The sequence below is a fragment of the Amblyomma americanum genome, chromosome 1 (genome assembly GCF_052857255.1).
Source record: "Amblyomma americanum isolate KBUSLIRL-KWMA chromosome 1, ASM5285725v1, whole genome shotgun sequence".
In the NCBI taxonomy this organism is placed as follows: domain Eukaryota; kingdom Metazoa; phylum Arthropoda; class Arachnida; order Ixodida; family Ixodidae; genus Amblyomma; species Amblyomma americanum.
Genome location: NC_135497.1, coordinates 364,933,304 through 364,953,745, shown reverse-complemented (window position 1 = coordinate 364,953,745; position 20,442 = coordinate 364,933,304). Strand labels below are relative to the sequence as shown.

General features: G+C 45.3%; 1 long non-coding RNA gene across 2 annotated transcripts; it reads right to left on the bottom strand.

Moving 5' to 3' along the window:
- Positions 1 to 1,556: 1,556 nt before the first annotated feature.
- Positions 1,557 to 15,401, bottom strand: LOC144115633 (uncharacterized). 2 transcript variants are annotated; one of them, XR_013311479.1, is made up of 4 exons: positions 8,900 to 15,401; positions 8,292 to 8,367; positions 6,085 to 6,208; positions 1,557 to 1,671 (listed from the first exon to the last, which is right to left on the bottom strand). It is a non-coding gene; the product is annotated as an uncharacterized LOC144115633 (long non-coding RNA). The 2 variants fall into 2 exon arrangements; XR_013311480.1 differs by having other exon boundaries at positions 6,085 to 6,152.
- Positions 15,402 to 20,442: the final 5,041 nt, after the last annotated feature.

The following is a 20,442-nucleotide window of genomic DNA, read 5'->3' as shown; positions in this document are numbered from 1 at the left end:
TAGCCGTACTCGAGTACTGGCCAGGCCCTTTGGCGCGCTGAACACACACCCCCACTTTCGACCGCTTTTGTTTTTCGAGGTAGGCAGCGCCCATGCTCTCCCTAGCTGCTTTCGCTACTTGAGCATCCGCCGTAAGACGATTTTCTTAGCTGGACAGTGCGCTCTGCTTCTTTCGCCGGTTTTCGTGTTTTACGTGCCGCCGCGTTCATCCACTTTTTTACGCGCTGCGCAGCACCGTACCTTTCTTCCATTTGCAGATTGCCACGCCTTAGCACTTGTCCGCTCTTCCTCAGCCTCAGCGATCTCTTTTGCCGCCGAGGCTGCCTTCTATGGCCTTTTGTATGCGGATACATTAAGCTCCCGTTAGCGACAGAGGCAAGTGTTCCTGTTTCATAGTTAATTCAGCTCCATTGCACACGCACGGCAACAGGGCTGATAGCGCTGAGGATTTCGACGCGCAGGATGAACAGGAAAGGTGACGAAGACTTGCATCTAGAGCGCTTAGTGCGAAATGTTTCCATCGAGGGGCTGCGGCGATGGTCGAGTGGTCTAAGGCATCGAGTATGGTATGGCACCGTATAGTCAAGTCGTGCTACGGTATGAAGATTTGCCTGCGGGATGTCATTCGGGTGAAAAGTTTCGGAGTGTTTCAGAAAGGTATCTGGTAAAAGCTTGGCCTCCTGTTCACCTCGCTTTCCGGTCAACAATGTTCGCCTGAGTTTGCAGAGAATGGGTGTTAAAAATTTTTATGCATAAATAGCTTACAGTTCTGCTTATAGATACAAATTCATGTTGCTAGTTGCAGGTTGCATGATATGCAAAACATATACAACTTTATAATGTAATTGTGTTGAAGCTCCAGTTCTGCAGAAAATACTGCGTCGTCGTCGGCGTTGACAGGGAAAAATGCCTGGTTAAACAACCTAGTTGGACCACCTAGGACGCGTGACCTTGTGGTGTCATTACAACCTGCCCACCAAACTGTGTGTAAACTGACCACCATGGTAGGTGGCACTTAAAATAATGATTGGTCACGAGAGAATTCTCGAGAAGAGCAACTTGGGTAGTAGAAACCCTTCCGGTGGCCGCACCCTCCATCGCAGCCCAGTCAAAACACACTACAGGATTCTAAGATAGAAATTTCTGTAGTCTGTAGTCTTGTCGTATTTTAGGCTTGTCTTGTGTAGTCTGTCTTGTCTTCTGTAGTCTCTCGTCTTTTGTAGTCGGTCCTGTCTTCTGTAGTCTTGTCTTGTATTTTATAGTCTATCTTCTGTAGTTTGTCCTCTCTTTTGTAGTCTGTCTTGACTTCTGTAGTCTGTCTTGTCTTCTGTAGTTTGCCTTGTCTTCTGTAGTGTGTCTTGTGTAGTGCTCGTACACTCTGTAACAGTCGTTACTGTGTCACCTGTCAATTAACACAGGATTTGTGTTCTGTAGTAGGCAATGCACAAGAATGCACAGCTTGTTAATGGTCGCCTGTCAATTAACACAACCTTTGTGCATTCCAGAGTAGTTCGTGCACAAAAGCACTAGAATTGAAATGAAAATGATCAATTTTTATTTACTGTTTCGTGCTTCTTTTCGAGCTTGCTGATGCATGCTGTCCAGCGTTGTCCTGACTGCAGGTTCCTAGATATATCGCCCATGAGCCAAGAAAAATGGTCTTTGTCTTGGCTGAAAAAATGAAAACATACAGATCACCGCTGCTACATGCACAAAAAAAATGTGGAGCGTTGACGCCTCCTCGACACTGGTTGCCTTTCAAATTTGGCGTCATGGTTGTTTTCTCGTTGACTTGATTGGTTATCAATTAACTCTTATTTTACCCTCATTTTATCCCAGCAAGGATTTCGAGTTTTCAAATTTTCCTCCATGGATCGTTCCTGCCCACACACTGAATACCCGCCCGGTCTAATCACCCGTTCATTGCCTTTTGCTTCTCAATAATTACCTAATTGCCTCTAATTTATCATTATTTTTTGTATCTCCTGGTTAATTATAGGACACTTATCACTGGTCACGTGATTGCTCATTTCGAGTTTTCAAACTTTGCGCCAAGCTTTGGCTTTGTTCATACTTCCCGTTTTTCAAACTTGGCACTATGCTGTAGCTCCACCTACTTTCAGCGTTTTCAAATTTCGCGGCACTTTTTCTCTGGCCCTGCTACTTTTTGGACATTTTTGGCTGTAAATAATTATCCGATTATAAATTTTCCTTTCGCGCCGCATCCTCACATCATCCTCTTACAATTACACTACCAATCGTATGACGCTATCTCTTCTGAGTTGCCCACAACTGTTGCGGACACGATCCCCGGCAACATAGCCTAGTAAAGTTCTCTTTATTCAAAATGTTGTAATACTGAACAAGGCTTATGACTGGCCGAGTTGGTACTGACTCACCTTAAAACCAGCCAGAAGACAGAACACACAGCAAGACATGAGCTCAAGAGGCTGGACTAACAAAAATTTATTTGAAGATTTTGATTATTTGATTTGATTTGTAAGGGTTTAACGTCCCAAAGCGACTCAGGCTATGAGGGACACCGTAGTGGAGGGCTCCGGAAATTTCGACCACCTGGGGTTCTTTAGCGTGCACTGACAACGCACAGTACACGGGGCTCTAAAATTTCGCCTCCATTGAAATTTGACTGGCGCGGCCAGGATCGAACCTACGTCTTTTGGGACAACAGCCGAGCGCAATAACCACTGAGCCACCGCGGCGGCATCATTGAAGGAAAGCCGCAAAAGAAGACCCGCGAAGAGATACGGGCGCACAATAACCCAAAGCAGTGAAAGGGCGAAGTGCAATTAAAGGTCACTGGCATACTAATGAATCATCTAAAAAAGTAAATTCCTTACGGTGAAGGATTACCGACGGCTCAGCCACACGTGTCCTTAGCCTTACCGATGTAGTAAGCCTCAACTATCTACCGACCGATTTATCCCTTCTGTAAACCACTGATGTGTCGTGAAAATTAGGCGTGCAAAGAGACAGGTCATCCTCAGATGTGCATTCACAAGATTGAGCGTGCAGTGCCAGATTAGAATTTGACTTCCCCCTATAGAGTGAAAGTGCTCAGTCAGGTTCGAATTCAGATATCTGCCTGTCTGTCCATATTAGTTGCAGCCATAAGGCAGTGGAACGCAATAAACTCCATTACTTTTGCAAGTGGTGAACATTTTTTTGTGACACTGTCTATTGTGGACAAGTACCCAGTTTTATCAAGGCTTTTTTTAATGGCGGCGCAAAGGCCTCCTGTCTTGCACTTCGCTGTTAAGACAACAGCAGTATAAGGGTTTCCCGCGACTTTCTTGAGACTGAAATACTGTGGAGGTAAGGTGTATGAGCATCATCGCAGTATGTGTTCCTTACCCTCGAGCGAGTGAAATTATACTATGACAGGTTGTTGAGATGGGCAAGCGGGAACCCAGCTGCTTGGAAACCTGCTACAAGAATGCGTCCTCAGCCGTGATGGCATGACTTATGTAAAGCTGATGTCATGCACACGATTGCACACCCATCAAGTGTTTCCATCTTTACGGACCTTAACCAGCGACAAATACACCTCTTCTTCATCCTCCCCCAGTAACAAGTGGTCCAACTCGTAGCTAAGAAGAGCCTTCCCCGATATTTAGCTGTAGCCCCGACAAACATTCGTCCACAAAGCGCAGGTCTGCATCAAGAAACTGCTAACGGTTCTGTTTAGACAATTCTGATGTAAAAGACAGGCCTTGACCGCATGCCTTAAAGACTCCTAAAACATCTTGTGCCAACTTATCTGAGCCTTCTATGTCCAGAAAAATTGGGTAGTCATGAACATAACGAAATGCTACTATGCCAAGGTCTTCCAAACAGGGCTCTAATGCCTTATCGAGTTTAGACAAAAAATGTTGCTGAGCAAAAGTATGACCTGCGTGTAAATACCGCCCTGCCAACTGACAAATGCGGATTTGCAGTAAAAGGACAACAGCCCCATGAAGCCAGCAACCGAAATCACGCAATCATCTGTAAAAGCATGTTCATTGTTCACCCTGATGCAGTTTGCACTTACCTCAGAGAACTATCATGTGACAATGAATAGTGCAGGCCCTCCATGTCGATGCTCACTCAGTGCACCTGCCCAGCTTGCTGTTCACAAGAAACTAGAACTCCACAGAACTCCACTTTTGTGAGTTGGCAAGGCGGTATTTACATCAGAAATCAGGCATATGCAGAGGGTCCCAGGTTGCACTGTTCCTCCGCGACATTTTTCTGTCCAGAGTCGATACCGCATCAAAGCCCTGTTTGGAAGACCTCGGCATAGTAGCATTTCCTTATGTTGAGAGCTACCTATTTTTTGCACAAGGAGGGCTCAGATAAGTTGGCACAAGACGTCTTAGAAATCTTTAGGCATGTGGTCAAAGCCTATTATTTACGTCTGAATTTCACTAAGCATAACCGTTTGTAGCTTCTTGACTTAGACCTGCGCTTTGCGGACGACCACATATGTTGGCGCCACAGCCCAAGATCGGGAAGCCTCTTAGCTATGAGTCGAACCACTCGAGGCTGGTGAAGGACAGGTTGGCAATCGCATGCATCACGACCGCTTTATGGAAGTCATGCCATCACAGTGTTTAAAATGCATTCTCGGAGCAGGTTTCCAAGCCAATGGCACCTGGGTTCCCACTTGCCCATCCCGCGCACCTGTCAGTGTGTTTTTACTCTCTCGAGGGAACGGAACACCATTTGCATGATGCTGACGTAGTTAGCAGCACAAAAAGACGGGCTCTATACCTTACCGCCACGCCATTTCGCACCGTCCCAAGAAAGTTGCACCAAAGTGTGATGTTGCTGTTGTCTTGACGGCTAAAAGTAAGGAGGTAGGAGCCCTTTGCTTCTCCGTTCAAAATAGGCTTGATACAACTACAGGTAATCGTCCGCTATGCACAGTGGCAGATAAAAAATGTTCACCACTGGCAAACGTAAACGGTTTTTTTTGCATTCCACTGCGTCGTAGCTGAAACTACTATGGGCAGACAAGCAGATATCTGAATGTGCGCATGGCTGAGAGCACTTTCACTGTGTAGTGAGGAATGCAAATTTTCACCTGACACTGCACGTTCAATCTCGTGAGTGCAATGGAAGGACAACCTTTCTCTTTGCACGCCTGATTTCTTCGGCACAGCAGTGGTTTAGGGAAGTGATAAATCTGTCCTGATATAGTTGAGTCTTACTACATCAGTAAGGCTAAAAATAAGTGCCTGGCTAAACCGCCGGTGAACCTTCAATGTAAGGAATTAATTTTTTAGATGGCTTACTGGTACTTCAGTGCATTTCGATTGTTTTTTGCCCTCTCACTGCTTTGGGGTCTTGCATGCTTGAATCTCTTTGCAGGTCTTCTTTTGCCGCTTTCCTTCAATAAAATTTCAGTTATTAGACCAGCCTCATCTTGTGCTCATCTCTTCTCCTGTGTTGTGTCTTCTGGCTGGTTTGAAGATGCAATACTGAATGCCGGAAGACAGCCATTTTAGAGTCAAGCGCACTTATAATGGCCACAGCTATAATGAATGGTAATTTATTACAAAAAGTATAGCTTACTTCAATAATTTATGCATAAAGTATCAAATTAAAAAAAGACTAACCCTCATGGCCAAATTGCAGTTACAGCAACCAAAAGGACAGCATAAACCTGCCCCACATGCAAAAGCTTGCACTTCAGGCCAATGCAGAAATAAGATCACATTACTTCCCAAACTGCATGACACTGCCACGCAAAGTAAAGAATGTGACAGGCAATAAAGGACCAACAAAAAGCGAACTGTAGGTAGCAGCGAATCTCATGCAGACAAGCTACAGGGTCAGGCCAACAAAGACGTGGAAGGAGAAATTTGAAAAAAAAGTCACAAGCACATAATAATTTTTAAGGTTTTCACAGCCCTTTAAATGGCAAATACTTTCCTGAGAAAACATAACAGAAGCGGCAATTTTTTTTCGGCAATCAATTTTTTTTCATGTACTTCATTGTTCTTGAAGCATGGGCGGGTTTAGAGTAGTCATATTAGTGCATGCATCCCTAAGCAATGCCATGCCAAAAACTGTACTTACAGAAAAAGCTTGCCTTACTGAGTGAATACCACTGGCCATCCACTAATTTCCCAGCCTGCTCCAGGTCCCTGGCAAAAATCACACGCAACTTGGTGGCTTGCACAACTTCCATGCAACTCTTGGTCTTTAGCAGGAAAAAAAATTGAGGGATAAGTGAGATATCAAATTTTACATGCATTGCTGTTTCAATGACCGACTAAGAAAAAAAGCAGCGGTTTCTGTGAGCGCAGCTATTTTTTCACACTAGCTTTCTACAGTGAACCACGTTTATCGCGACCCAATTCACACTGACTTACTGCACAGTCCCAGCACTACTGTGTATAGCTCTATGGTTTCAAATGCTTGCTAGCTCTGAGCCCTTGGGGTTGCACTCGTTAATGCAGAAAACCTCAGAAAGGGCAACCAGAGCTTCGAGCTTTAAGCCATAGGTATTCAGAAGCTCAGTGGTCTGTGGGAGAACTTTTGGCTGGGTGACACAGTAACAAATGCTGCTCCAGCTGCTTTCACTCCATTGCAAAACACTCGCACAGCAGAGACCTGTCCTCCATTTTGCATTGCAGAAACAATCACTGAAATTCAAAGCACCCATACTAAATGCACACCTACCTTCCAACACAGCTTTATAATAATGGGTATTATTATTGGAATGAAATACCAGTCAGTGCATAAAGTTTTCAATTTATCCAAAAATTATAAGCAACCGACAAACAATAAACATTAAAAGGGAAATAAAATAACCACAATTGTTTAAAAAATCTGTCAGACGAATTATGTGACATCCACTACAATCCAGCAGCTCTTAAGTTTTGTGCACCTTCAAACCACACATTTTTACAGGCACATTTGCACAGAAATTGCATTGAACCTGATCTTTAAGAATCTTTATTGGTGCAACAGTAGGGAGAAACCAGGTTTTACCCAAAAACGAAGAGCCCTACACATTGCATCACAAGCCCAAATGGTGCACATGAGTCGCCTCTTATGCTTATTCAAGAAACACGAACAGAGATATCTTGACTAAATCAAGAAAAGAGCAAGTGCAATGCATGTGTAATGCAGAGAAGATATAAGCAATACCACAATAAAACGCTGGAAGGATTCCAAGAGTAGGTGAATGCATGAATGGGTGGCAATCAGATGGCTAAATGAGATTAGGAAAATTGAGGAAAAAGGGTGGTAGCATGTGGCACAGGATACACTTACCTAAAATGAACTGGAGAACCATGGTTCTGCACTAATTTTAACAGCACATTCACAAGACAGACAATATCACTAACTCCAGGAACGGACTGCGCATCATGCGACTCAATGTCAATCACCATTGCAACTGGCACCAGCACTGCGGACTGCACATGAGGAAAAGTAGACATATTTTTGCTCTCAACTTTGAGCAGCAGTCAGCTGCGCTTTTAAGAGCAAAGCTCTAAATTACGGCAACATTGGCACTTTGTTTTACTGACATAAGGGTGCTTGTGAGCGTGCAAGTCCCATGTTTGTTTTGCACCAAATGTGTTAATTGCGAGGTATGTTTAACTAAAGAGGGGCATCTAACATGGGCGTCAGCCCTCCGCTAGGGCAACTCTTCATTAATTCCCTTCTATATCCCTCCCTTATATCACAGTTCAAGTGTCCACTAAAATGTGAGACAGTTACTGTTACATTTGCTTGAATTTTCTTTCAACTAATTTTAAATTTTTCAAGTATGCAGCTTTAAGAAGGTAGAGGTACAAACTGTGCAGTATAACCACATGCTATGGCAATAAACCAGCAATAAATCTGTGCTGACAGCAGCTTGCCCAGTGCATTGCAAGGATGCTATGCCATACAAGGATTGGTGTCATCGTGCAATGTTACATTACTGACTAACAATTTGGTCTCTGTATCAGAAATAGTGGTAAACCATCATTGCAGAGCACAATGTTTTTAAAGAGATAAATGAACATATAGGTACTTTTCGAGGACACATATGCATACCAGGCAACAGGTGTGCAATGTCAAAGCATGTTTATGTTAACAGCAGCTGCGTCAAGAGCTACATCAGCGACTATATTTTGTACAAGTCTACAGTTCCGGTAATTGTAAGCTGAGGTACTGCTGTGAAGTGCATGTAGAGTTTCATGTATTTGTAAACCTAGCTGCAAGCCTATGTTGAAAGTATTTTTCTAAATAGGCAGATAAGATATGCATCACTGAAAAAGAAAAACTACCATGAACGGATCAGGAGGGATGACACAGCCGAAGGCAGGAAGCACGCATGGCCCAATAGATGCTGGCCGCTGGCAACTGCAAATAAGTACATCCAGAGCAACAGCTGTCAGTGGCTGTAGCCGTGTCATGAATGACAAGAAAGGAAATCGTGTACTGGTTTAAAAACTAAACTTAGACGTAATATAAGTACATAAAAACCAATGAGCTAGCCCATGACAAAAGAAATGAACAGAGTTTATGTAATGCACCCATATACATTCTTTGAGAAGAGTCACAATGACTGTTATAGCCACACTGAAAGATGAGCTGGCTGAAATACCACGCACCAACTTGAATATAGGATGTGCAGGTTTTCATTAATTCCTATCATGGTGCCTTGCACCAATGTCTAGGTATTAAATTGAAAGTTGCAACCAGTCTGCCTTAGATAATGAGAAGAGAGAATGGAAAAAAGCATGCCTTCACTAGGAAGAAGCTTGATATCTCGCAGCACAGCTTAGCATCATAGAAAAACTGCTAGCGCATTTAACAAATCTGCATACATTTAAAAGCTGCACAAATTTGTCGACTGGCAATGCAAGTAAGGGCAAGAGAAACAAAAAAATACCAAAGAACACTCGTGAGTGCGGAGAAGGGAAGTATGTGGGTAGGATCCCGTGCCTGGAAAGAGTTCCGAGCTCGGAGAATCGCCGGCACCACAGCTGATGGCACGCAACCAAGAATAAATAACAAAGTGAAAATAAGTAACAAAAAAACCATCGAGAATGGCGAACGACTTGAATGTGGGGCGTAAAAGCGAGGGATATAGCAAAAAAGTAGAAATCCTAAATAATTGTGCAGTTGCATCTCCGACAGCTCGCAGTGCTCAGAAAGAGAGGAAGCATCAACGTTTACAGCTCAGGAGACGCAAGATTGATCTAACTTTGACATAATACTGCCTCAAATCCTGTTCCACTGGGGAAGCACAGACAAGTTTACAAATGACAAGGCGATGATTATGAACTAGCCTTTCGCATGCGATCACTGTCTCAGAATAATTTAGTAAGACGCATATTAAGGCACAAGCACTAATCCGATAAGTACTAACCCTGAGCAAAATAGTGCGGTGTCTGATCGCAGCTGGCCTAGTGCGAGCGCTCCGCCGCGTGGCACTTCTCGCTCATCGTCTTCTACGCAGTGCAAATCTATGCTTTTTTGCACCGAGTGTTGAAGCGCTAGCAAGCGAAAGCATAACTCTGTTGTGATATCTGGTGCCACTTTTATTTTCCACGGCACGCGAGTACTAAATGCACATAAAGACAATGAGAACAACACTTGTCATGCATGATATAGGCCCTGCTTTTTTGGCGCCGCATTACAGCCGCGGCAACCGCAGGCGGATTGCCTCCCCTCACATCCCTATATAGCCGCATACAAATAGCGCGTGTGAATACAGATCATTAGCAAAGAAACGCAGAGCGGGACTCACCGGTCATGCGATTCATCTAGGCTTAGTAAAACGGTGCAGGAGTCTTCGTTCCCTTCACAGATGACAAGACGTCGCAGCACTGTCTTTCTTCATGGCTTACGTGTTGAAACTAGCCAATGTTGACAGGCCGATATCCTGGTCGTTGGCTTCCAAACCACACTCCTGCTCACCTTCCTATTGAATGAGTTCCTCACACGTGTCCGCCGTACAAGTACTCAAGCAATGCCTCAAAGAGGCAAATAATACAAAAAACGACGCGTCGGTTGCGCTGCAATGGCGCCCACGGCTGCGCTTTCGTGTCGGCGAAAAATTGCAACCGACAAAAAAATTTGTTTTTAAACCATGAATATTTATATTATCTTCACTACAAAGACACTGCATTTATTTTAAATTATTTTTTTGATTATTTAAGAATACTAAAGCGCTTTCAGTTACTTTTTCTGGCATGTCGTTTGTAGAAGCTGCGATTTTGTGATCCCCTGAAGTGACCCGGATGCCCTAGCAGACGACGGAGCAGACGATGGTGTTGACATAATGCAATTTCGTTTTATGCCAGATAAAATCACTAAATTGCGACAAAAACAGCGAAGAAAAGCGCCGTATCTCAAGCCGGCGAATATCGTGGATAAGTTGAACGCAATTGGCACGATGGAGAGTAGCTGCGATGCATTAATTTGCGCGACACTGGCACGGTAACCTGAGATCATGACACTTAACAGCTTAACCTGTGACCAGTACAAGCGGATTCCTTTAATATCAACTGCATTACGAAACTACTTCGATACTTGCGTCTCACTTTAGCGAATATGCAACAGCGGCTAGCACTCGCCGCATCCTGATCGCGTGTAGTTTAACAAGCAAGAGCCCACTAGCGCATCAAAGCAGCCGTGTTTTCGAGTTGGTATCGTTACGATAAATACGAGCTGTTTTGGCACGTACTGGAATTGAAGTTCTCAGCCTGTGCGTCACGGGCGGTGAGGATGGCGTCGCGGACGATCTTAACTAAGACTCGCCGCAACGCAGCCGATAACCCAATCATATGGGCGTTAAAGGTTGTTCACCAGTACTGCAAAGGTGGGCACATAGTATCGCTCAGTCGCAGCGCCAGTCGCTAGCTGCTCGATTTTCCAGCCTTCCGAGTGAAGATGGCAAGCTGTTCAGCCAATCAGTGAGCCAGCCGGAGTGAGCGAGGCGAGCATTTGGGAACGACGCCGCCCGCGGGCGCGCCGGGCAATGAACTACGCGCTACCCCCTGATTGCCCTAGTCTTCGCTAAGCCTAGCCGGTTTCACATCGATGCAGCAGCTGAGTGCAATTCGAAACTGGCTAGCGCTGAAGTGCTGCTCTCGTCATGGTTTTACTGTGAACCTCGTCTTGTAGTAAAACAAAGATATGCTCGGTTGCCGCGACACCTTCAGGAGCGCAGCCAGCTGAGGCCAGGAGAGCCGCGATTCAGCAGCAGCAATTAAATGCGCCGTTGGGAGACATTTGTTTGTATTCCTGTTATCGGTTCTACCAACGACTCGATATTGGCCAACGATACTCCATCCGACGGCTTAGTATGGTCTTGAACAAACATTACTGTCGCATTTTTATGACTCTGGCGGCCGGTATTCAGGCTGGCATGCCGGCCTCGAGAAGGGCGCCCATACGTTATCATGTCGCTCAACTGTATGGCCGTGGTGCACATCAAAACCCCCAGACAACCTCCTTTTCGCTCAGATTGTCATAGCGCACAGTCACACTGGGAATGGAGCAGTTTAGAGGACCGAGCGCGGGTGCACAGGAGCTAGACTGTGTCAAAGCAGGCGAAACTCTTTAAAGCGCGCGGTTGCCGTCAGTACCCAAGACTTTATTCTCATTTCGACCGAGAACCAAATCGGTTAAAACTAGCCGGCCGCCGCATTTCACCTTCGGCTGCATACGCTGTTGTCTATTTTTAGCGACATTTTCGTCTCACCGTCATGAAATTTTCAGTGAAGGCAATGAACGACGTCGTAAAGTATTTTTTTGCGACTTTATGATAAGCACCACGTCACTGCCGCTAAAACAAAGTTTCCACCAACACTGTATCAGTGTTGGACTTAAGAGCGTTTGCTACGAGAGCTTCTAATGTTTAGATCGGGGTGCTAGGTCGTGGTGCTCAGCAAACGTGGAGAAGACAAAATACAAATATCTGAGGGCGTTTCTTTTCGGAAGCATTCGTTCTAAGATACAAGCAGCGTCATCTACTTCAAAGATTTTGCACTACTATTGCGATTTACAGCCACCTTCGCTATATCAGGTATGTTTCCTTCTTATATATCAGTTAACGATTTGTATAAACGTGTGCATTACAACAAGACGAATTGTTTGACCGCATTTGGAACCCTCTGCGACAAACAATTAGGCCATATGGCTGTCTGGAAGTCCCCGGAATGCACGGTTTGGGTGAGAAAAGGTCGTCGGTGTGAATCCCACACATATTTTGGCCTTCATCTAAATATTTATTTTATCCTCAGGAGCATGACAAGTAAAATGACACCACTACGATCGTTATGCAACAAACGGGCGGCCCCCAAATTTGATACAAATGGGGGTCCCCGGGGTTCCACTTCGATAGCCGCTATACTGGCATATGTAAAACGGATCGAAGGTACCTGTGACAACTGAGCCTCTACGCGCCCGCTGTTGCTATGTGATATAGTGTGGTAACTGTCTTGGCCAATTTGACCTTCCCAGCAGACAGACGTGTCCTTGACAAACGTAAGTAGTAAGAGCTGGCGCTCTTAAAACTGAGACGCGGAGAAATGATATCGGGGTTGCTTTGAACATTTATACAGAGAACTGCGTGCATGTACACACATGCTCCCTTTGTGTAGCCGGATGATTATGGCAAGTAATTTTCCCTGATTGACGATTAACGACATTCTTTTCCACGACGTGCATAGAAGTGCCCTTGGCATTTTCTGCGCATGTAGTAATAGCGGTACATTATGTTACATGGCTTGAACATGTCACAGAAGCCAAAAGGACAATGACTTTCAGTAGCGCCATTCTACTTGCGCACAACGATTGGTGTGCAGGCACTGTCGTGGCTACAGCTACATGCCGCCACTGCAAGCGCGTGCGGATACGCAGGCACCGCTGGCTTCGTCGCTTGTGCAGTACAGCTTTTTGTGCTTTCAAAGCCGCATTATACTCTTGAGCATGCACTACATTCATCACACTGTCAAGCGGGAACAGAAGGGAATTAGGTGAGTGCTCAAACAGTGCCTCTCCTCTAAGCCAATTCTCGTTCGGTGAGAGCCAGGTCGCGGGAAGCGAGTTGAAAACTCGATTCGCCAATGTGAATGAGCACTTCATTTCGCTCGGTGCCCGTCACCAACACACCAGAGCATCTTGCATCCTTTTCGCGACTCGCCACAGTGAACGCGCTTTGAAGCATCTTTGGTCAATTTGATCCTATCTCTGTCACACGACAACACGACAGTATTTCTTGAATTCTGCAGTAAAACAATTACCCTCACCAGGAATCTGTCGTATGACACATCCCACGATAGGTATCTACCGCGCGGCACAATCCACGACAGGTATCTGTCGCGCGCCTCATCCCACGACAGGTATCTGTCGCACGGCATATCCCACGACAAGCTGCTGTGTCGCGCGACAGACCGCACGACAGGAACTTTTGTCGCGTGAAAAGTGGCGCGCTAGAAGTCTGTCGCGCGACTGAACCCACGACAGGCAACTTTGCTGAGGCACACAATCTCTATCGCGCGGCACGACTCCCTCTGTCGCGCGACATTACCTGCGACAGAATCCTGTCGCGCGACAAATGCTGCGACAGGGACATTCTTCGCACGACAAAATGCAGGAAAGATGTCTGTCATGCGGCAGAACCTACTACAAACCACTTTGTCGCGCGAAAGAACCCACGACACGAAGCTTGTCGCACGACACAAGGCACGACAAGACAGCTTGTCTTGCGACACAAAATTGTGTCGAGCGACAGATGCGCGACAAAAAATTCTGTCGTGCGTTTTGATCGGGAGGGCACTGGCGCATCGCTTAGCCGCTGCACCACTGCGCCCAGAGTGTTATGAGGACTTCCAGCGATCTATGAATGTAGAAAATGGCATGTTCTGCATGCGTGGGCATCAACTCATTTACGGTATCGCATAATACCCGTAAGGCAGAGCTTAAGTGGCCCCTCGAATTTTATTTTTTGCGCCTTGTAGGGTGGTGTTGTGAACCTAGTTATTAATGCACGAGCGTTTTCCGCAACTTTTTATAGAAACAGATTTTTAAATGCTGAAATTTTTTGAAGAGCCAAGGTTTCAAGAATGCTCTTGCAGAGTTATTTTCAAGTGAAGGTAACCTTGCAGACTGCAGAGAAAATTCTTACCACCGAACTCTGCGTGCAGCGGAGGAACAGGAGCTGGGGGAAACGGCGGTATGGGCGGAGCTGGGCTTAAAACGGTTGAGACATGAAATTTCGAGGCTACAACAAGCTTGTTATGGGCCTCTTCTGTATGTAAGGTCACCCACGGCGAAGTATTGGATTCAATAAACGAATAAATATATTTTAGTTTAGCACCAAAGAGTTCATAAATCTTCTTTCTCATGATGTAGGCCCATCGCTAGCGTTATAGTGGGTGGCGTAGAACTGAGGAACCATATCAGTGATTAGTAGTGCCATCACAGCACACTAAAGTGACGTACTATAGAACGGCGACGACCGACATCGGCGAGGCGCTGCATCGGCGATCAGCGGCCGGTGTGCTGATCGGCATACGCGTATATGCCGTTGCTAACGCACCAGCCGGCACCATATATCGGCGGCCGAGCGAAAACTTTATGTCTATAAGATGATGACTGTAGTTGATCTTGCCTATACCTTCTCCGTACAACGAATAAGCGAGGGGGAACAACTTGGCTATTAAGAGTACCCCAGGCTGGCGCTGGAATTCTGCGGTGATTCTTGCAAAGTTATCGCACCGCGCTAAAAAGTAAACGCACTAGCGGGCAAACGAGAAAAGCTTGTTCAATCTAAGTTAAACGCAGCTTGCAACTGCTGAAGAACTAAAGCGCAATTTCAGCCTGTATTACAGATGCATATATGAAAACAAATGTAGCGCCGATATGCAATCGTCGTCATGGGCGGATTCCTGAGGAGTTACGTAATTGTGTGGTAAATGTTACACCCTGTACAAGTGTCTGGAAGCATCCATTGTGTGAAAACAAGGGCTGCGTGCTGAACAAGCAGCAGATATCGTAACCAGCAGCCAAGGGACCCTGAGCAGCCTCGCAGCGCGGCAGCTCGGGCGGACTGAAGTGAAGACAGAGACGGGTATTGGTCGGTAGCCAGCTTTCTAGGTAACTCGTGTTACTTGTTTGTGATTGCTGGGCATGCAGTGCCAAAGCAAGCGTTGTTTTAACCCAATAACGAGTCTTACGGTCCTCGCTGAAACGCATGGCAACTAGATCTTTGCATTTATATTCGCGTGCTGAAAGCGTGCAGTCTTCAGAGGAAACTGGCAGCGTTCAGTATGTAAACTGATTCTTATTGAGCGACCGGCTTCCTATATGGGCTCACGGACTCATCAATAACTCCCAACATCAGCAAACGCATACTTAAAGTACACTACACGATGAAGCGGTAAAAATTTAGCCAGTATGAAGTTTTGTAAAGAAAGCTTTTGCGCGGAACCACGGAAGCAAGATGTTTGAATTTCTTTTTTCGCATTGGGTGCAAAGCAGAATCCATTGCTCTCTAGAGAGGAGGCAAATAGATGCTATAAGCACTCCGATACGCATGGTAACCGCTTTTTACGCGCTTCTTCAAAACCAGTACTTCTCCTGCATAGCACGAAGTGAGAAGCCACGATAATGCATATGAAGATTGGGTGATAAGGTCCGCGTCTTGAAAGCCGCCGCTATCCTGAAAACATTTATAGTGTAACGAGCAAAACGACAGAAAGGAAGGGGAGGTGAGGAAGGAAAGGGAATAATTGAATTCCGGGGCTGTGAGGAAAATTTTTTCGGGAAATTCAATCGTGTGTGATAAAAAAATGCACTAAAAATCACCCAAACAGATTAAGGTCGCTATGCAGAATATTTTACCACGTGAACTATGCAGAAACGTGCACCAGTCAAAGTTGCGACAGATTTTGGAGCGCTATTACGAAAGCTAGGAAAGGATACGAGCAGCAGAAATAGGGAGGCACAAAGCATATGCAAAAAAGCTGAGGATGCGTGTTTCAGAATAATGAACCCGGTGGACGTCTCATAAGGCACTTTGTTCCAACTGGCGAGGGGGGTTGAGGGGGCTTGGGTGGGCTTGGGGGTGTGGGGGCTGTAGCAGTGCTTACAGCTTGCTAAGCGCATAACAAATATTTCTCGTATAACTGAAATTGTTATTGAAGAAGGCTGCCAGAGACTGACTGATGATCTTCTGGTTGTCTTCTGGTTGCGCCCCAGGAACGTCTCTCGTAATCTGTCCTTGTTGTCCACAAGGTTGTCATCTTGTCATGTTTTTGTACATCTGTGTTCCTTGCAGTTTAATACACTGTGAAACAGCTCAGGTCACCATTCGAATATTTCGTAACGCCTCTCCATAAGTGGAGTGGCAATGCTTAGGTGTACTTGTTCACGCCATGTGGGTAGCAGAGGACAATCAGAGAAATTTGTGGCCCCCGGCCTTATGCCTGTTAAGGGTACCATTTCCTCAACACCCCCCCCCCCCCCCTCAACCACTGCGGAAACTTCGCTTGCACTTCTGTGTGTGTAAAGGAAGGCACATATACGGCCAAAGCTCTTGTGAACGGAGAATACGATAGCCATGACCAGCGACTCCCGACGTTTTTCAGCCCGTATGACAACTAAGGCAGGTGCATTGCGGCGGCCAGCTTCTCCTCTTTCATGCTTCCTTGGCTTTATTTCCATGCTTCCTCGGGAACTCTTTTACGCATGGTTTGCAGCACTGTGTTTAAACGCGTTATTCTTAGCCGCGTCCGTCGCCATCTCCAAGCTTGATGGAATTCTGAATGACCAGCTGGAGAACGCGAAAGCTCTCTGCTATGATGCACCACAGGACCACCCTGCAATGCGCACAACTGTGACTTAATTGCTATTGCTGCGGCGAATAAATACCGGGAGCAAAAGTAATGTAGAAGGAAACCTAACATGAAAACACAGATCCAGTTCCCTTGACAGGCTTCTCAGTGAAATTCGGAAGGTGTATTGCCCGATGTGCTATCTTTATTGAGCCCCATTTTGGCGTCAAGATTCCATTCCGCTCAATCTCTGAAAAGCTGCACAACTGAACAGTTCGATCAATAAAACCGCGTGCCTTAACTTCGCATGCCACTCGCGTCTTGTCACACAAGCGCACTGCCTGCAAAGCGTTTTCTGCCACATATAAGCTGCTTAGTTCAAAGTGCCGTTGTGTAGTATGGATTCAGTAACTGGTTCACTATTACTTAAAATCATGGATACGAACCGTTCACAAATGTAAGCTTTTATGAACGTATTACTGGGAGCGCATGCCCTTCTATTAGGCCTAAGATTAAAAAGAAAGAGGTTTCACTTATTCTGCTTTGATCTGTCACTTAATCACTTCGATATGAATCAATCTAACCACTTCGAAACCCCTCTGACTGTGGATCCACTGCGAAAAGCGGTATTTTTATGACTATAATTTCCCGAGATTGATATCCACCAACCGAATAACACGATGGGAAGAACAAAACCTTTATACAGATCATCATATTACGATTACCAATTATTGAAACGAACCTACCACTGATACCGCATGTGCTGACGCGTTTTATTCGGCATTTTCTACAGTTTTCATAAAAGAACTTGCACGCCTTTTTTCTAGCAAACATCTAAAATTAAAGTTAAGACGCATAAGATTTTTTTGCAGACAGAATTTCGTCCGTAAATTACAAGATTAGGCTGGAATTGACGAAATCAACTCCAGATTAGTTAAGAACACAAAACACAATACCGCAGCATATTTTTGTCTTTACTCTTCTCCAATCCATTCTCAGCAGAAACCATGCCGCATTATTGAAAATTGCGAAAGGTCTTTTAGTCTACAAATGAGGTAACAAAAAATCCCCGTTAAACTATCGCTTTATCACACTAACAAGCGTACCATGCAAAAACCTGGAACACATCTACTGTCAAATCAAGACTTGCCTAGACTCGAATCACTTTTTCATTTCTAATGACACGGTTTCCGGAAGGACTAATATTGCGAAACGTCGCTGGTACTTCGCAGTCGTAACCTACATGTAAAAATGACTCGTACATAAAAATTGTCGCAGACTTTTTAGAGGAAAATCCAGCGTCGTCTTAGTCGTCGTTGTCGGCGTGAGCGAAAAGCCCCTAGAGAAGTTTCCTAGTTGCGCCGCCTGGGTTGAAGGTGAGTCACGTAGGATACGCGATCTTGTGACGTCATGACGACCTGCCCAACGTGACACTGTGGCAGTTCAATTAATGACTGAAGTCGCGTGAGGTGTCTCGGGAAGAGCAACTTGTGTCACAAGCCTCACCACTCGCTTCGTTGAAACAGCCACCGAGCGGTGCAGTGGCGCATCGCAGAACAGCTGCACCGCTGCGCCAGGAGTGGTATGAGTTCTCCCAGCGATCTATGAATGTAAAGAAGAAAATGGCCAGTTCTGCAATTGGGCGTTAAACCATTAACGCTATCGCGTCAATCCAATAAAGGGGCTGCGAAACACTGCTTGTACGCATGCCGGTTACACTTCAGATGAATTATTTGTGTCACACAGATGCTGACTCAAAAAGAATTACAAGAACCAATGCATAGGAACCGGACCTATAAAGAAGAAATTTCAAAATACAAGCAAACAACATACTGCCCTCAACTTTATTTTCGCACAGATTCCCATCTCCATTTCGCTCTCCCAATGACGACTCTTAGAGGGACCAATCAAAACAGCCATGAGTCTGGCGCATGACAGCCTTAGCTGCTTATGTGCCATTATACCAAACACAACACAACAATCAAAATAGCCTATCTGAGCACGTCGCGGAAGTTTGCACTCCATGGTTGCCTGTTCTCTGTAACTCGTTCTTGCCAAGGTTGGCAGCACCGTTTGCATGGTTGCAAAAACCATGTGAACTCCAGCTGATCCAGCGATGCATCATCGCATGGAGGAAGGAAAACTATTTTTTCCTTCGTCTGCTTCTTCGTCGCGTAGACGGCGCAGAAGGAAACACTGATCAGTGACGTTCCCTGACTTATGGATCCGAACACGATCGGAACTGCATCCGAAGTCGAGCGCGAGATACTGCGATGATGTGACGGCCTGCGCAACTTATCAGATACACTTAGCATAGGGCGTACCGCTACTGCTTACCGCCTACCATTGCCCGTCGCTCCTAGCGCGCTGGTTGGTCGCGGAGAGCAAGTGGCCCGCGCTTTTGACGGGAACGTGGCGCCGCTTCCGGTGATCCCCCACAAGCTGACGATGCGCTCTGCTGAATGTGAAACGAACGGCCTTTTTTTCTTTGCATCCTTCCTTGCGACCAATACGGATGCTTAATGTCTGCAATGGGTCGATCTGATCGATTCCTTAAAGCCGTTCTCAGATAGAGTAGCCATAAGTGTTGTGTGCTAGCTCGTAAAATGTTTACAGAGAGGCTCCAAGTCCTTCCATGCAAAAAGTAGCCGGAGCCTCTGGTGGTGTATTTTTGTTTTACTAGCTGACAGCGCTCTTAGTTCAGGCAAACAAGTTGGTTTGTTAATGCAATATAAAACACATAAACTTGATGAAACGTATTTCTATTTATTAACGCAATTTGCAGAATATTTACTATTTGTGCAATCATCAAGCGCCCAGCAAGTGATGTCATATCTTCTGCAAAAACTGCCAATTTATGGTGACACCATCAGCGCCATTAATTTGTTTTTGCGAGCTAATAGAATATTAAAAACAAGAGTATACGCTGTGCGATCGATGCTAATAGCGTCACTAACTCATTCTATGCATCCAAGAGGCAAAACAATGCACTGACTCTGTTTCGTGGCCCCTTTAAGGCGGAGCTTGTGTCTTCTCCAGTTTTTTTTTTCAGAATCTATCGACGAAAAATCACACAAATGCTTGCTATTAAAGCTTAAACTGCTGAACTTGGAAACTGGCATTCAAATTAGGATTGTGCAGTTATTAACTAATCGTTTAAGAATTATCCTTTTCAATATTATCTCACCGCTTTACGGCAACTTCAGGCGTTCCCCGAGGTTCTGTCCTTCGTCCTGCGTGTCCTTATATATATATATATATATATATATATATATATATATATATATATATATATATATATATATATATATATATATGTGTGTGTGTGTGTGTGTGTGTGTGTGTGTGTGTGTGTGTGTGTGTGTGTGTGTACTAACGATTTGTCTTAGAGTGTGTCCTCTAATATACGCCTGTATGCAAACGACTGCTTCATCTACCGCACTATCAATAACGCACCTGGCCAAACAACTTTGCAGAATTATCTTAAGAGTCTTCTAGTATAGTGGACAACGCTAGTGACCCTAAGCGCCCATAAATGTAAATGCATGTTGCTCTCCCTCCGCCAGTGCCATCTCTCTTTTCTTACACAGTCGCTAACGTGACTTCTTTGAGTAAGCCTTTCTCAAGACATATCTTGGCACGCTCC